The sequence below is a fragment of the Mandrillus leucophaeus genome, unplaced genomic scaffold, assembly GCF_000951045.1.
Source record: "Mandrillus leucophaeus isolate KB7577 unplaced genomic scaffold, Mleu.le_1.0 Scaffold1228, whole genome shotgun sequence".
In the NCBI taxonomy this organism is placed as follows: domain Eukaryota; kingdom Metazoa; phylum Chordata; class Mammalia; order Primates; family Cercopithecidae; genus Mandrillus; species Mandrillus leucophaeus.
The window spans coordinates 625,360-639,303 of NW_012100632.1; the positions used below are offsets into that span (position 1 = coordinate 625,360).

At 47.2% G+C, this 13,944-nt stretch overlaps 1 protein-coding gene across 1 annotated transcript in view; it reads left to right on the top strand.

The window, feature by feature from the left end:
• Positions 1-13,944, top strand: part of MICAL2 (microtubule associated monooxygenase, calponin and LIM domain containing 2) — a 186,283-nt gene that overhangs the window by 2,414 nt on the left and 169,925 nt on the right. Inside the window, exon 2 of the mRNA XM_011971494.1 lies at positions 13,239-13,306. The gene's annotated coding sequence lies outside the window, so the exon portion shown is untranslated. The remainder of the gene's footprint in view (positions 1-13,238; positions 13,307-13,944) is intronic.

A 13,944-nucleotide genomic window follows, 5' to 3' on the forward strand; every position in this document is an offset into this window, starting at 1 on the left:
GAGTTTGGTTGGTAACAACACAAAGCCCAGCTCAAACTGTCTTAAGAATAGAAAATGAAGTGGGTAAGGAGGTGTTGTGTCAAACCCCTATCGACTCCCAGAGAGATAGCACCAGCCTCAGCAAAACCATGCCGTTTACATAGCATTTTCACTTAACACCCTCCCCCTAACAACCTCCACTTGACAAACTTCATTTAACCCCTCAAATGGGCCTGGATCCCGTGAATGGAATTGTAGCCGGGCTGGGGGCCTCAGATGTTCATCATAGATAAGGAATGAATCTCTGGGTTGGCCACTCTGGGATTCCTTAGCTCAGAACTCTAAACACACATTCAGATGCGTCTGTTTCACAGGGTCATTCTCAGGGTAGGCTTAAGTTATCACTGTCAGGCATCTACCATGCACCGATGTATCTACCATAAAGCAGGGGAGCTGTGTATTGGCTTACATTAAATTTTTAAAAGATGGCCAAAGGCTATATAGTTCCGGAAAGGGTTTGATCCAGGTCTCAAAAGATGTTACCAGGATAATGTTTTCCTTTTTTCCCAGTGATGGCTGCATTCTAAGTCTCCCCTTGGTTGCAAGATGCAGCAGTTCCAATCTCTGTTCCTGCTTCCTTCACATCCTGTGCAAAGAAGAGGTCTGAGGTTCTTATATCTCAAAAACCCAGCATTGCATTTCATTGGCTCTGGTTTGGGCTTGGGCCAATGACTGGGGCCACAGAGGTGGAGACTGCTGGTGGTTTAATCTAGTCATGTGTCCCGCCTCTGGGGCCAGAAATTGGAGGCAGCCTCACCTAGAAGCCTGTGGTAGAGAATGGAGGATTTGTAACAGATCCTGTAGGGAGATGAGGGTGAGGAGGTAGTCAGGGCTATACAGAGGAGAGTTGCTGTATTTTCTAGGAGTAGAGGCATTTAAATAGGAGAATGATAAGATGACTTTCGTATTTTAAAATGCCACTCTGTCAGTTATGGAAAAAACATATGTAACTTTTTTTTTTTTTTTTTGTCAAGACACAGTCTCATTCTGTCACCCAGGCTGGAGTGCAGTGGCAAGATCTCAGCTCACCGTAACTTCTGCCTCGCAGGTTCAAGTGATTCTTGTGCCTCAGCCTGAGGAGTAGCTGGGACTACAGGCATGCACCACCATGCCCAGCTAATTTTTTTTTTTTTGTATTTTTAATAGAGATGGCGTTTTGCTATGTTGGCCAGGCTGATCTTGAACTCCTGGGCTGAAGCCATCCTCCTGCCTAAGCCCCAAAGTGCTGGGATTACAGGTATGAGCCATTGCACCTGGTCATGAATTTTTTTAAAAGGTGTATAGGCTGCGTACAGTGGCTCACACCTGTAATCCCAGTGCTTTGCAGGCCAAGGGGAGAGGATAGGAAACAGGTAAGTGATCATACTGTGTGACAAATACTAAAATGGAGGTTTGCTTGAAAAGGCTAGGGATAGCACAGTAGGAAGGAGCAATCTGAGTGTGACTTGAGCCCAGGAGTTTGAGACCCTATGTATTAAAAAAAGAGAGAGAGAAAAAAATTAGCTGGATGTGGTGGTTCATGCCTGTAGTCCTAGCTACTCAGGAGGTTGAGGCGTGAGGATCACTTGAACCTCAGGAGTTCGAAGCTGCATTGAGCTATGATCGCACCCCTGCACTCCAGCCTGGGTGACAGAATGCAACTCAGTCTCTTTTAAAAAGGTAATTATAGTTGTTCAGAGAAGAGATATTGGGAACCTAAACTAAGACAGCAACAATAGGGATGAATAGGAGGGAGAGGATTCAAGAGATGTGTCTGAACTATAATTTAAAGGATTTGTTAACCAATTGGAAAAGAAGATTTAGGCAAAGAGAGAAACCACAGAACCACAGAAGAAGCACTAAGAATTCTAGTTCGGGAAATGGGGTGGGTGGTGATACTATCAGTGAGATTTGGAATGTAGATCATTAAGAGGGTTTTGAACAATTCACTTTGGACAAGTTGGCTTTGAGATGTGTTGAAGGCATCCAGGAAGCAACATCCAAGGGCAGATGAACATGAATCTGGAATTTGGGAGACAGCTGGAATTCCAGTGCCCATATGATAGCTGAGACAGGGGTGAGGAATGTGGTCACCCAGGGAGAGACATCGAGGGAGAAGAGCAGGAAGAGAAGCTCTTATGGCATAGAAAATTGAGGTGGAGCGGTGGTGTTTGGGAAACAAAGGAAGATGGCTGGGCACAGTGGCTCACTCCTGTAATACCAACACTTGGGAATGACAAGGCAGGAGGATCACTTGAACTCTGGAGTTCGAGACCAGCCTGGGCAACATGGCAAAACCACATTTCTACAAATAATAATAATAAAAAAAAATAGACAGGTGTGGTGGTGCATGCCTGTAGTCCCAGCTGCCTGGGAGGCTGAGGTAGGAGGATCTCCTGAGCTGGGGAGGCAGAGGTTGCAGTAAACTGATATTGCGCCACTGCACACCAGCCTGGGTGACAGAGTAAGACCTTGTCTCTAAAAAAAAAAAAAAAAAAAAGAGAAAAGGAAGAGAGAGTTTCAAGGAGGGGTGGTCAGCTATGTCCTATGATGCAAAGAAATTAAGGAAGTTAAAAGCCAAAAGTATATTTGGCTCTCTAACAGGGATTTGACCACTAGGAGGGCTCTGTCATCCTAACAAGAGCCAACTTACAGGGTTTAGGGTGAGTGAAACTGGAGGACGCAGAGTGAAAAAGTATGGATAGATCACTCTTAAAGAAGTTTGATGGTAAGAGACAGGGCAGTGGCTCAAGTAGATGTGTCAAATCTTTTTTCATTCTTTTTGTGATTTGTTTCCTTTTTTCTAGTTTGGTTTGATGAGAGAAGTTTGACTACAATTAATGCTGCAGGAAAAACTAAAGGAGAGAGAAAGTCTGAAGATAAAAGATAGTGATTTTTCCATAGAGACAGAAAGCAGATTAGCAGTTGCTGGGGACTATGAGGAAGGGGGAGTGGAGTGACTTTAATGGGTGTGGGTTTCCTTTTGGGGTGATAAAAATGTTCTGAAATTATGTGTGAAGCAGCTCCCATATAAGAAAGAAAAATGTTCTGGAACCAGATAGTGGTGGTTGTACAACACTGTGAATTTACTTTGAATTTTATTTTTTTGTATTTTGAGACAGGGTCTTGCTCTGTTACCCAGGCTGGAGTTCAGTGGCATAATCTCTGCTCACTGCAACCTCTGCCTCTCAGGTTCAAGAGATTCTCTTGCCTCAGCCTCCCGAGTAGCTGGAATTACAGGTGTGTGCCACCACACCTGGCTAATTTTTGTGTTTTTAGTAGAGACGATTTCACCATGTTGGCCAGGCTGGTCTTGAACTCCTGGCCTCAAATAATCTGCCCACCTTAGCCTCCCAAAGTGCTGAAATTCCAGGCGTGGGCCACTGCACCTGGCCAACTTTATGACAACTTTGTAACAACTTCACTACCCCATTCGATGAAAGAGGAAGCTGAGGATCAGAGACTCATTTATCCAAGGTCATACAGCTAGATTTGAGATTTCACCCCAAGCTGGTTTAACTACAACACCCAAACCCTTAGCCCTCTCAACTGGCCTCTACAACTACAAGATTTCATAAGTGCATATGTTGATAATGTGAATTGATCCATATTCTCCAAGGTGTAATGGCCCCAATCCCTGGATAATGAGAATGTCTTTTTTTATTTTTACCTTATTCCTTTAGATTGACCTTTTTAATTGGGCACAGCTTTGATTATAAAAAAGACAAAGCCTATGTTTAATACAAGGAGGAGAAGATGTTAGAGATAGGGCGCTTCTCTGAAGGAGATGTCATAGGCATGTAAGCTACCACTAGCGAGGATGTGAAACTTCACAGGGACATGGGTGAGTCTGTTTGCAGAATGTGGAAGGAGCATGAACTGGGGCAATAAGGAAGACTTTCCAAGGTGGTGACCACAGTCTTCTCACTGGGTGGAAAGGAACAGGGCGGGCCTTTTACAAGGGGAGCACTAAGCCTGAAGCCGAGCTCAGGAGGGATAGGGGAGGAATGGACAGACAGGTTGGATCCATAGGGTGATGTTTCATGCCATCTCCTTCCTGGTCCTCCCTCTGCCCCTCTTCCAGTTCCCCCTCTTCTGCCCGGAGTGAGCCATGCAACATAAATTTGCTTTGCTCTTTGCGGTCAACAGAGCAGCTATAGCCTTGTTCTAAGATGCTTCCCTTGGTCCTTAGGGAAATAGAAAACCTCGAGGGCTGGCCGCTCAGGCATTCTTAGAAGGCCGCTGTGGCTCGTGCCTTCCCACTTTGTTCTGGGATCCTGTGACTCTCGGGCACAGACCCAGCGCAGCCTTCACTCAATGGCTTCTTTGATTTTCTCCCAGTTGGACTGTCAGAGATGGTTGGCCAGCGGGAAGAATGCTGAGTGGTAAACTGTGCAGAGAAACAACTATTGCATTTCTGCCAGAAGTCAAATTTCTTTTCAGCCTTGCCTTACACAGAAGGATCAGACCCCTGCACTTGAGATATTGCCTAAACCAGTTTGCCCAATCTGCCACTTACCTGATGACCAGCAAGTCTACAATTCATTTCCTTTCATCAGTGTTTTACTATCTTTTGTGGGGGAGATAGCCTCCTTTTTTTTTTTTTTTTTTTTTTTTGCCACTCCTTTGGTAATGTCTTTGGATATATCTAAAAGTTTTTCCTATTTCTAATAAGTATGTATCACATTTGCAGCAGTTTTACTGCTAATGAGATATGTACTTGTGATGTGTTTCAGAGTGACGAAGTGACAAGAGCTGAGGCTCAGGAGATGGACAGACCAGGGTTTGAATCCTAGTTCTGCCTGTTCCTATGACTTAACCACCCTGGTCTTTGGTTTCCCCAAGTGTAGAATGGGGTTAAAAATCTCAGCCTCCTATATGGATGTTGTGAAGATACATAAGGTAATATATGGGCCCACTGTAGGCTCTTGAAAAATGGCAGTTTCTATTTACCTATTGTATCAGTTAAGGTTTGATCAGGGAAGCAAGATCATTAGTATGTAGAAGAGGGAATTACTATAGGACTTAGAGTTCACATAATTGTGGGAGCTGACAAAGAGATTGCAGAAAGCTGTTGCCTCAGTGTTTACTTGTGGACTTGGATTGCTGTAGATCCACAGGGTCATCAGGTGAGAAGAAAACCCAATATGAAGAGGGGAAAATCAAGAGCCAGCTGAAACTTGGACAAATGGATCCCTTGAGGAGAAGGTGGAATTCCTGTCTATTTCTCATCACCTCTGACTTGGACAATGTGGTGACCCTTAGAAGAAGGTTGCACATTTCACCAAATAAGTGAACCCGCACCTGGCCCTAGATTCAGCAAAGCTGAAGGAGGAGAATCTGCGTGAACTGCAGGAGCTGGAAGCCTGGCAACTGCCCCATGCCAGCAATACGTGAGCGTCAGTGTTGCCTGGTGACCTGTGCTGACCTGGCACAAAGATTGCTTCCTATGGCTGGGCGCAGTGGCTCATGCCTGTAATTCCAGCCCTTTGGGAGGCTGAGGCGGGTGGATCACCTGAGGTCAGGAGTTTGAGACCAGCCTAGCCGACATGGTGAAACCCTGTCTCTACTAAAAATACAAAAATTAACTGGGTGCAGTGGCGCATGCCTGTAATCCCAGCTACTCAGAAGGTTGAGGCAGGAGTATCACTTGAACCTGGGAGGCAGAGGTTGCAGTGAGCTGAGATTGTGCTACTGCACTCCAGCCTGGGCACCGGAGTGAGATGGAGTCTCAAAAAAAAACAAAAACAAAAACAAAAACCCAGAAAAAAACATCCTTCCTAATTTCATGCAAATATCCCTTATGGCCAGACCTAATTCAGAACCATCTAGGAAAGGAAATTCTGGGAAACAGGTCTAGCTTAGCAAGTTGCTATAATACAAAGCCACTACACTTATAAATAGGAGGGAAGGCAAGTAACATTAATTGAGAGTCTTTACATATGCCATCTTATTTGATCTGTGCTCTGATCTTCCAAAGACAGCGTTATTATCTCCATCTACTGGCTTGCTCCATGTCACACCATTAGGGAGCACATAGGTTGGAATCCAGGTTGCTGGAGGCTGAACTCTTTTCACGGGAGTTTGACCAGTGAAGCTGGTTTGGGCTTTTCTATCTGGGGACTTGGCTCCATCACAGTAATGCTTGGAATGGCCCTGTGCACCTCGCTCACCTGAAAAGGAGGAGAACACCCCTCTGAACCAATCAGAGCCAGGGCTGCCCTAGGTTGTCTCTTGGCATCTGAGTTGTTCCTAGGAGAAAGCTTTTAAGAGAAAAGTAGTTAGGTAGGAACTTAATTTTCATTTAAAAGTATTAATCCACTACAAAATGTACTGCACTTAGAAGCTTACTGTGAGGGCTGATGTGTGAAAGTAGGGGTAGGGAGGGGATATTAGGGGAGGAGGTCAGGATGATGTAACTTTTCCAGAGGTAAAAAGTAGAAATTCTTCTGAAATTTCATATGGGCCCAGGTCTATAACTAGGGCTCAGGCTCATTAGAGAAGTAGTGGCTGGGTGGTATAAGCACTTGTCTAGTCTATTTTTTGTTTGTTTTAAATAGTTTCCTTTTATTCTTTCAACAAACATTTCCTGACACCTCCCAGCCCTTTGGGAGGCTGAGGTGGGCGGATCACCTGAGGTCGGGAGTTTGAGACCAGCCTGGCCAACATAGTGAAACCCTGTCTCTACTAAAAATACAAAAATTAGCTGGATGCAGTGGCACCCACTGGTGCTGTTTAAGCAGTGTGCACTGAGGTTACAATGTTGCACACCACACAGAGCAGCCTCCTGAAGAGTTTTAAAGTCAGGGGCGCAGATGAGTTGCTCCTATCTTCAGGTGGGTTCCTGCAAAAGCCGACCCTGGGGTAAGAGTCTGAACGTCAGCAGTTTATTGGGAAGTAACCACAGGAAGCACCAGTAAGGGACCGGGGAAGTGTGATGGAGAAGTGACAGGGAGGAAGCCAGTACAGGTTACTGCTATGACACGTGGGGCCCAGTCCTGCTGGGGCTCTCTGAGACAGAGGTAGAGATAGAGAACCCACCTTTAAGATTTCTCACACTGAGGGGTGAGAAACTAGGGGTATACATCCACAAACCCTTGCCCACACTGTGTTGAAGGTTGCTCCCTGTGGCGTTAAATCACCTGTATTTCTGGTCTGCCCGGTGCATTGGCTGAGCTCGCTGCTGAAGCTAGGGGAGAGCCCTCAGGCAGAGTCCGAGATGTTTGCATTAGAAAGTCAGTGGCATATATGCAAACCAACTGCCTGTGCCAGATCTACCTGACATATATCCATGTGTCCTTCCTTCCTTCCTGAGTGAATGCTCTCAGCGTTCACTCAGATGTTCCCCTTCTCCCATGCACCCCAGGTGTCTCAGGGAAGCTGAGCCCACCCCAGCTCTAGGAGGGGACCTTGGCTTGCATGGACAATCAGCACATTCCATTCCTCTGGCTATGGCACCAGTTCAACTGGGCATGTGACCCACTCCAATCCGATGAAGCTCAGGACCATGCTTGGAATGCTGGGCCAGAAATATTCTTGTGGATAAGGAAGCGTTCAGCAATGAGAGCAATGGCACTTGCTACCATGAGGAAAGCCAGTCTGGAAAGAAGCCAACAGAGAGGAGGGCAGAGCTGAGACAACCTCAGAGAAAGGTGGCTGGAGCTTTCACCCCTGCGGTCTTCAGTTACAGGAGTCTCTTTCTCTCATTCTCTTCTTGTGGTCAGGTTTCCTCCATTGCACATGGCACACAATTGTTGGTAGCCCTAACTTTCATGGAAAGAGGGCCTCTCTCACTCTGTATCCATACATTGGTCTTAAAGAATTCTGCTTGGACCAGGTGCTTGGCTGTTGGACTGATCACCACTGGGGCTTGATGGTTGACCAGGCCTGGGAACTGTGTCCATTTCTGTAGCCAGGAGGGCAGGGATGTTACCAAAACAAGCAGGAATGGAGGAACTGGCCAATTAATTCCCTCCTCCGCATACAACAACTAGCTTCCACAGTGCCCTGTGTGGTTCTTGCCACCTCTCTAGCTTCATCTTGGATTACTTTCATGTTTTATTCCCTGCTGCATCCCCTCCACCAAGAATAGTGCGTAGAACACAGCAGGCACTCAATCAGCATCTGCTCAATGAATGAAGGAAGGAATCTCTTGCAGTTCCTTGCTCTGCCCCTCATCTCTGATTCCGTGTTTCAGTTGCTGCCTGTCCTCAGCACTCACCACACTCCTTCCCATCTGCCTGCCACTCGTCTCTCACGGCTCAGTGGAAGGAATGCCATCTCTGTGAAGTCTTCCCACTCCCCTCAGCCTCCTCACTGTCCCCCAGTATCCCAGACAGATCTGGGGAGGCAGTATTGGGAAGTGTAAAGAGCACTGGCTTGGAAGTCCACCAGTTCGATTCATTTTGCCAGATGCTGGCCCCTAGGAGACTCTGGGCCAGGGGTTTCACTCCTCCAAGATCCCATTTTCTCATCTCTAAGGAGTGAATGAAAATAGTACCTGCCTTTATAACACATACACAAGTCTGCGGCTGGGGACTAGGCAAGTCCCTGACCAGAATTTGCTTACAGAATTGATGCCTCCTATAGATTCTAGTTCTCTATACCCTTAGTGGTATCATCACCAAGTTTATTTACTCAAACCCTTACATATCATTTACTATGTGCCTGGCACTGTTCCAGCATGCATCTCCCCATTACTATTCCCCTACTGCCTGCTGTGCAGGGAGGTTAAGTCCCTTGCTCAAGGTCACACAGTTAATAAGTGGCAGAACTGGGATTCAAACCCAGTCATCTTGACTTCAGAGTCTGTGCTATTAATGACTTGGCTATGATACCTGCAGCCTAACTGTACTGTACATATTTCTGGGGTGGACACATGATGGGTGGATAGACAGATAAACTTGACTGAGTTCCCTCCTTGGACTAGAACAGAGAAGAATATTCCTGTCCTTGCCTCTAGCCAGCTGTTCTGGAGAGGGTTTGGAAGTACCAGTTGAAAGCTGTCTCCCAAGCTCCATCAGTTACAGCAGTTCTGGAATGGGCTTGGGTTTATGTGGACAGGAATCTTCCCAGGCTGCAGGTATGGCCCAGCCTGCCATGAGGGTGCTTTGGGTTTTGTGGCATCGTTTGATCTCTAGAGGTCAGAATTATATTATGCCCCTGGATTTCACAATTGTCTGTGAATCCCCAGTCTATCTGGGGCTAAGGCTAGACTACTTACATGACCCTATGTTTCTTCCCCTCTTTTCTGCACATCCGCTCTGTCTCTGTTTGCTCTGGTTGCTATATCTGGCTGGGATGTCACCTCCTGCCTGCAGTCACAGCTCTCTGCTCTCCAGAACTGACTTTCTCACCATTGCTGGCAACGTGCACACATTCCCCAACATGATGGGGTGCCTCCGAGGGCATTACTGACTTCAGCAGGTCCCAGACAGGTGCCATTTTTCTCTAAACCACCTCTGGAAAAGCCACTTAAAGTGTGGTAGGCTTGATGAGTTTTTAGTGGCCTTGAAAACTTTTAGATGTTTTATCCATGAACAAGCAGTTTGTTCTGAGGTCTATGAAGATGATAATGAGCTAGAACAAGGCCCCAGGGATATTGCTTCTCACACACTGCTGAGTCTGTCTGTGGGAGATACAAATGTTTCCACTTCCTGGCTTAGAAAGTCCTCCACAGACAGCTCCTAAGGTTCCTGGGGCCAATCAGCCCTTTCTCATCATTTAACAAGGTCACTGGACTCTGTCCAGATACCAGTCTTCCTCTTCCTTCTGAAAGACCAAAGCCCTTTGATAGCAGCTTGGGGAGGAAGCCAGTGAGAACCACACTCATTGTTTTGCCCTTCTCTAGATCTATGGCATTTAGGAAGAGATCCAGAGCCTGGTGCAACTGTCTTCTCTGCCATTCAAATGTCTTGAGAGGCACCCTGGCTTCATTACAGAAAATCTCTCATCAGGAGTCCACTTAGTTCAACTCTGACCTTTCTTCAAGCATATTGCTAGGCTGGAAATCAAAAGAAGCCAGAATTGCCACCCCCACAGTCCTCTGAACACCATCAGGTGGATAACCGATGGTGCCCTCGAGCACCAGCTGGGTTCTTTCAGGGGGAGGCATGCATAGTGCTGTGGAGGCCATTGCTTCCGTCTGAGATGAAACTATATTTAGGGATGAATCTGGGCCTTCCTTCCCTTCCTCCCTCTCATGCTAAGTGGCCATCTGCATCTCCCAGACAACCTCCACAAGCAGCATCCTGGAAAAGTGGCCTGGGGAAGAGGTGGCTATGAAATATAGACTATTGAGCCTGCTGCATAAAGCGATTGAGTTAGTTTGTCCGTCATGCTAAGAGTGAGAAAGGGACATTGCATGCCTGGAACACACTTATTCACTCACTCTGTGACCATCAGAAGTGTCCTTCTGTCTCTGGGCCTCCATTTCTTTCCTTTTCTTTTTCTTTTTCTTTTTTTTGAGATGGGGTTTCGCTCTTGTTGCCCAGGCTGGAGTGCAGTGGTGTGATCTCGGCTCACTGCAACTCCCACCTCCTGGATTCAAGCGATTCTCCTGCCTCAGCCTCCTGAGTAGCTGGGATTACAGGTGCGCACCATGGTGCCCAGCTAAGCTCTGTATTTTTAGTAGAGATGGGGTTTCACCATATTGGCCAGGCTGGTCTCAAACTCCTAGCCTCAGGTGATCTGCCTGCCTTGGCCTCCCAAAGTGTTGGGATTACAGGCATGAGCCACTGTACCTGGCCTCTTTTTCTTTTCTTTCTTTTCCTTTCTTCCTTCTTCTTTCTTCCCTTACTCCCTCCCTCCTCCACTCCCTCTCTCCCTCTTTTCCTCCCTCCCTCCCTTTCTTCCTTCCTTCCTTCCTTCCTTCCTCCTTCTTTCCTCTTCTCATTCTTTTGTTTTTTTGAGATGGAGTCTTGCTCTGTCACCCAGGTTGGAGTGCAGTGGTGTGATCTCGGTTCACTGTAACCTCCACCTCCTGGGTTCAAGAATTCTCTGGCCTCAGCCTCACAAGTAACTGGCATTACAGGTGTGTGCCACCATGCCCAGCTAATTTTTGTATTTTTGGTAGAGACAGAGTTTCACCATGTTGGCCATGCTAGTCTTGAACTCCTGACCTCAGGTGATCCACCCACCTCAGCTTTCCAAAGTGCTGGGATTACAGGCATGAGCCACCACGCCTGGCCTCTTCTTTTCTTTCATTTGCCAGGTAAAGGATTAGATAAATATTCCTCTAAAGTTTGCCCTAACTTCAGATCTTTCATTTGAAGAGCTGAGTTGTATAACTCCTAGACATAGTCACAGCCCAGCAGGATATCACATGGTGACTGCTTAGTCCAGAGGAAGGTGAGTTGTGACATCCTTAACCCACTCCTCTTCACACTGCAGGAAGATGGTCAGCAAGGGTGGCTTGTGTGAGGTGGTGAGTGGCTCTGGCCACTGGCTCAAGAAGTCCCCAGGTTTTATTTCCCTCCAGGCAGTTAGCCCTTCTCAGTTCCCAGGTTGCCCTGCATCCAAGGAAAAGCTCACCTCTCAGCCCTCAGACCCACCCAGCAAGAGTCTTTCTTATCTGAGCCCCCTGAGTTAAAAAGATTGGGAGTAGGGTAGGGGAAAGGAGGCAAAGTTTCTGGGAATGCATTGGTAACTTCTAATTTTTAAGTTGCTTCAACTTCTGTGCTGAGCAATGCTATCTTTGTTAAACTTGGTTGGCCCACAGTGTTCCTGAAATAGCAGTAAGCTTGTTTTAATACCAAGGGAGAATGTTGTGCTATTGGTGAGGTGATAAAACTGTAAAAGAAAAAAATATGAGTAATAAAGAATACAGCTCCCAAAGCATTGTGCACCACTTCTTCCCCTTCCCCTTCCCCTTCCCCTTCCCCTTCCCCTTCCCCTTCTCCTTCTCCTTCTTCTTCTTCTTCTTTTTTTTGATGGAGTCTAGCTGTTGCCCAGGCTGGAGTAAAGTGGCATGATCCCAGCTCACTGCAACCTCTACCTCCCGGGTTCAAGTGATTCTCCTGCCTCAGTCCCCCGAGTAGCTAGGATTATAGGCATGTGCCATGATGCCCAGATAATTTTTGTGTTTTTAGTACAGACAGTGTTTCACCATGTTGGCCAGACTGGTCTTGAACTCCTGACCTCAGGTGATCGGCCCTCAGCTTCCCAAGTGCTAGGATTACAGATCTGAGCCACCATGTCTGGCCAGCATTTTATACTTCTGATTATTCATCTGTTGCATTGTAAGTTACATGAGTGCAGGGACCACATTTGGTTCGCAGAAGGGTTTGTTAAATGAATGAATTATTCTATCTCCATCTCTATCCACAACATGGGTGTCTCAGGTACAGGTCAATAGCAAGAGACTTTATGTCCAGTGCAGTCAAGGTAGGGACAGATGTAACACTGCTTCCTGAAGTTCTTCACTGCCTTGGATTTTCTATATCACTCTTCCAAATAAGGTAGGGCCAGCCCAGTGGAGTCTCCTCTCCCTTACAGTGCCCTGGCCTGAGCTCGACAGATGGTTTGGATAGACTGGGAGTGGGTCAGGCCCAGAGCAGCTCTTTCAGGGTTAGACTTGACCTGTCCAGTACCCTAGAGGCATGGGCAGTGCTGTAGAGACCCCAGTACCTAGTGGTTAGGCATGTAGATTCTGGAGCCAGATCTGGCTCAAATCCAGACTCTGATACTTACTAACCATGTGACGTTGACCAGTTGTTTTACCTCACTGGTCTCAGTTTCCACATCTGTGAAACAGGATGATGATAAAATACACACCTGTCAAGCCAGGCTTAGATGAGATCACATGTGAAGGGCACTACCCAAGCTGGCATCACAGGCAGATTTCCATCAGCCTGGAGTGCTGACCCTCTGAGAGTACAAGCTGACTGGGCCTTGCAAATTGGGCAGGAACAGTTTTTGCTGAAAAGTTCATCTACAGGAAGTTGATTGAATTCTGAAGAGAGAGCTAAGAGAGCTGCCAGGTAGGACAATCCCTGGTAAACACCAAATGGCTGAGAGTAGGATTACATGGCAAGAAGTAGAGTAGAGAAAAAATAATAATAATAAGCTGCAGGTTTGGGGAGGCAAACTTTCTGTTTGCACTTGTCTGGCAAGGGAACGTGGTGTCTCCTGGAGGTGGTCTTGTGCTGGGGAAATTCCAGCAGCTTGGAGCCACAATACTGTTTCTCAGTGCTCCAGTCTGCCTGTTTTCCTCTGCGTAGGTAGCTTAGTTCAAATGACACTTACTGATGCTTACACTGGGTCAAGTCCTGTGCCCTGGGTTCCAGAGGTGAGTCAGATATGGCTCCTGCCCATGGAGATCCCCATTTCATGATAACTGCTACAAGACCCATTTAAACAGAAGGTGTTTTATAGTATTTGTAGTCTACAGAGTGCTTCCGAGTGCTCACTAGGCCCCACTCCATTCACACTGTGCTGTCTGTGAATGTTGCTCTCTGGAGCTGTGGGAGGTAAGGGTAACCCGGGAAGGTGGGCAGAGCAGAGATTAAGATAGGGATCTGACAGCCAAAGGTAGAGGGTGTTTAGGTGATCTGACCAAGGTAACACAGGTAGTCTGCACCACCGCCCCCTTCCCACTAGCTTTAGCCTAAGCACGGCCAGGTAAGGGGAAGATCCTATTAGTTAGCAAGGAGGTTTGCGGAAGCTCAGGGTGGTCAAGGAGCCAAGCAAAGAGGGAGGTCCACAGGACGTACACAGCCGGTACTAGAAGTGCCATGCCGCTCCCCCATGTCCAAAAGGGGCTGCGGTGGTTTGCTTTCCAGCTTCCTAGACCAAGGAGCGTGAGGCCCAGGCCCTCGCCGCTCCCTTGATACCCGCATACCAACACCCGGGGTTTCATCTCGCAGCGCTACCACGCCCCGCTCCCAGCAGCCCTCCCCTGGTCTCCGACCTGCGCGGGTCAGGGTG